Source organism: Anabrus simplex, chromosome 6 (genome assembly GCF_040414725.1).
Source record: "Anabrus simplex isolate iqAnaSimp1 chromosome 6, ASM4041472v1, whole genome shotgun sequence".
NCBI classification, from domain to species: domain Eukaryota; kingdom Metazoa; phylum Arthropoda; class Insecta; order Orthoptera; family Tettigoniidae; genus Anabrus; species Anabrus simplex.
Genome location: NC_090270.1, coordinates 85550828 through 85554989, shown reverse-complemented (window position 1 = coordinate 85554989; position 4162 = coordinate 85550828). Strand labels below are relative to the sequence as shown.

At 42.0% G+C, this 4162-nt stretch overlaps 1 pseudogene; it reads right to left on the bottom strand.

The window, feature by feature from the left end:
• Positions 1-866: 866 nt before the first annotated feature.
• Positions 867-985, bottom strand: LOC137501356 (5S ribosomal RNA; annotated as a pseudogene).
• Positions 986-4162: the final 3177 nt, after the last annotated feature.

Sequence of the window (4162 nt, the reverse complement as noted above, 5' to 3'; positions counted from 1 at the left end):
CAGATCTTATTGTCGAGAGTCACACTGGAGTTTAGTGCTTGTTGAGGGCACTATGACTGCTCGACAGTACGTTGATAGGGTACTCAATCCAGTGGTTGTCCCTATGATGGCGAACATTGCTAATGGGATGTTTCAGCAGGACAATGCCCGGGTTCACACCACACGCATCTCCAGAGAAGCTCTCCACGACATCACAACCTTAGAATAGCCCGCCAGATCCCCGGACCTCAGTCCTATTGAGCATGTGTGGGACATGATGGGTCGACAACTGGCCAACCGTCCTCAGCCACCCACAATAATGACTCCATGCCTCGACGAATTCATCAATGTATTGCTGCTCGTGGTGGGCACATTCTGTATTGTTTGTTGTCCAAACTTGGGGTCAGAGGGTGAGAAAGTGTAATCATTGAATCACAACCGAACACTCGTCCTGCATATTCAATTACAGCAATGTAGCACCACTCCTTCTGGGTGTTGCAATTTCCATTTTCTTCAGTGTACTTACATATATATTCACAGAGGTATACTTAATGTAAAGAACAAATATCTCGTAGAATGTACATTTTTCCGTTCTTTCTTCTGTTAATTTTGGTTTTGGACGTGGTTTAAGATCGGACGCCTTTCCTGACACCACGTGACCCAGGATCACCCGGGTCGGAAGCTAGGAACTAAGCCTGTCAGCTAATCACTTCCCCTTCCCCACCCACTCATAAATATACTTCCGATCTAAAAATGTATGGGATGAGTAAAAAGAAAAGGCCATGAAGGCCCTTTGGGGGGAGGGGGTGGAAGGCAAAGGCTTCCACTATCCGTAACCTCGGTACTGGATGGGGTACAGTGGTTAGCTCTACACCCAAAGGGAATTGAGGCAACGGCATGTGGTATTCCAAAGCGGTCACCCATCCAAGTACTGACCACGAACAAAGTTGCTTAACTGCGGTGATCGGACGAGAACCGGTGTATTGAACATGGTATGGCCGTTGGCTAACGTGCCTTTATTTCCAAGGACTACCTTTATTCCATAAAATGTTACATTTTTAAATATGAATCCCCATGTTTTTTCTACACACTGGTACCTTTCTGCTAAATAATCATATTTGGCTTGACTTGAAAGAAAGATTTTGAACATATATTTCTGATATCTATCCGTAATGTTATTATACCCTTTATAATTTTATTATTGTTTTACTTCTTATTTTTATTATTTTATTTTCTTGTGCAAATTTTTTTTCTGCATTTAGATTCCTTGCTAGCAAAAACCTCTTTTAATTGTTTACATTTATTATTATTATTATTATTATTATTATTATTATTATTATTATTATTATTATTATTATTATTATTGTCTGTCCCTTAGTCCCGTTTCTTTTTTTTGCTAGGGGCTTTACGTCACACCGACACAGATAGGTCTTATGGCGACGATGGGATAGGAAAGGCCTAGGAGTTGGAAGGAAGCGGCCGTGGCCTTAATTAAGGTACAGCCCCAGCATTTGCCTGGTGTGAAAATGAGTCCCGTTTCTTGATACGGGGTCGGGGATGAGATGATATGAATTTATATGGTACGTTTTTACGGCTGGATGCCCTTCCTGACGTGAGCTGTGAGCTTGCATTCGGGAAATAGTGTGTTCGAACCGCACTATCGGCACCCCAGAAGATGATTTTCCGTGGTTTTCCATTTTACACCAGGGAAATGTTGGACTGTACCTTCATTAATGCCACGGTCACTTCCTTCCCTTTCCCTTTCCTATCCTATAGTCGTCATAAGACCTATCTGTGTCAGTGCGACGTAAAGAAACTGGTAAAGAAAAAGTGACGAAATTGGGGCCTGAAACCGCTTGAAACGGGGCCTTATTCTTATAATATTCCAATAACTTAATTTTTTGAAATGTCGGACAGCTTCGTTTTTTCTCTGATGTTAATGGATAGCGTATGATTGCCCACCGGTACTTCATTTCAGAATAGTTACAGTATAACTACCACTAGGCAAGCTTTCATTTAGGGTGATGTAATATTTGGCAAATCATGATAAAATGTAAGCCCTTCAGAATGATGTGAATAATGGTGATAAATGGACGGTCGCTATTTTACCAGTTCCCATTTTCTTGTCTGCTCGTTGGTTTTGCTCCTTAACGACCAGCTAGGAGAGTCACTGGTAGGAATTCTATCCTCCGGCAGACACGCAAATAGATGACATAGATACTACAAATAAGAATCCCCAGCTTTTAAATAATTATAGGTGTAATTAAAGACAATTCAGGTACAGTAAGTATGCGGAAGAGTTCCTTTATCACCTGTTGCCAGGATACGGTGAGTAGTCCAGCAAACAAACCACCTGTACGGTACAGCCACGTGCGAGGAAAACTAGACCTAACGGCAACTAGCGGAATGTATAATACATTCCTTTAAAATACCAAATAACTTTCATATTATGTAATATTTTCGAAGAAGTGAATATAAATTCCAGATCGTGATTGCTAGTTAAGTGTATTATCTTCCCGCTCTGTGATGGAGAATTTAAATTAGGTGAGAGTAAAACGTCGCCTTGTTGGTAAATTAGTATTGACTAACCTTCAAGCACTCTGGATAGAAGTCTTGGACTTTTCCCTATCACCTCTGTCTTCGGCAGGGATGGTGATGTACCTTTTCCCTGTTGGATCATCCAAGAGCTACAATATATCATTGAAAATAAAAATCCGCAGCCTGTCGGATTTGGAATGAATGAAGCCCCATCTAGCGTCGAGGATAGGAATTGTGCTGGCTGCCAAAGCCTGTCACACTCCTCTGGGGCAATGATTAATGAATGACAGATTAAATGAAATGTTAGGGGAGAGTATTGCTGGAATGGAAGATGACAGGGGTAACCTGAGTAACCGGAGAAAAGCCTGTCCCGCCTCCGCTACGTCCAGCACAAATCTCACATGGAGTGACCGGGATTTAGACCACGGAACCAAGCGGTGAGAGGCCGGCACGTTGCCGCCTGAGCCACGTAGGCTTACAATATAGAATTACCCCGTTTAATTACCACAAATAAAAGAAAAATCTACCTACTACATACAATATCAAAATCAGCATATTCATGTATATTATTTAATGCAGATTTGGATATACAAATAAGAAATTACTCTAAGGAACTAATTACATTTAAAGAGGTATCATGTTAACGAGAAGATTGTGGTTTCGCAACATCTACCAAGCTTCCGATATCAGACATATTCTGTGACAGGTCCAACGTCAATGACCTTTCCAAATGCAGATCCGATAAAGCGGAGTAATGTTTTGTTTTCGTTAGTTTCAAGTATAAACATTCAGATTCACACAAATTTATTGATATAAAGAAAATTTTGCATTTCACGGATCTATCTCCAAAATTCTTCTCCTGATGACCGAGCCTTTAAGAACAGACCTCACCGATTATCTCTACAGCGAAGGCTCTTTGGAACATACACCATTCAATGTTATTGGAATAGAATATTTCTCGCTCATAAAACGTTTAACGATGATGATGCTTGTTGTTTAAAGGGGCCTAATATCTAAGGTCATCGGCCCCCAAAACGTTTAGGGATCAACCAAAAATAGTGTCACGATCAACATGTTATTCGGGCCTGCTCTGCAGTAAACGTCTTGTAATATCAGAGGGAAAACATGCTTTATGCATGAGTAAATATCAAATTGTCTTGCACGCAATGTCTTCGTAACTCCTCGCGTAGCTGTGAGCTTGCATGGGAGATAGTAGGTTGTAATCCCACCGTCGGCTGCCCCGAAGATGGTTTCCGTGGTTTCCCATTTACACACCAGGCAAATGCTGGGGTTATATCACTGCCGCTACCTTTACGAGTACTTTGTCATCATTTCGTCGCCGGAATTCTCCGAAATGCTCTTTTTTTGCTATTTTGCTTTACGTCGCACCGACGCAGATAAGTCTTATGGCGACGATGGGATAGGAAAGGCCTAGGAATGAGAAGGAAGGGGCCGTGGCCTTAATTAAGGTACAGACCCTGCATTTGCCTGGTGTGAAAATGGGAAACTACGGAAAACCATCTTCAGGGCTGCCGACAGTGGGATTCGAACCCACTACTTCCCGGATGCAAGCTCATAGCTGCGCGCCTCTAACTGCAGGCCAACTCGCCCGGTACCGAAATGCTAGTATGACTTTAAAACACTA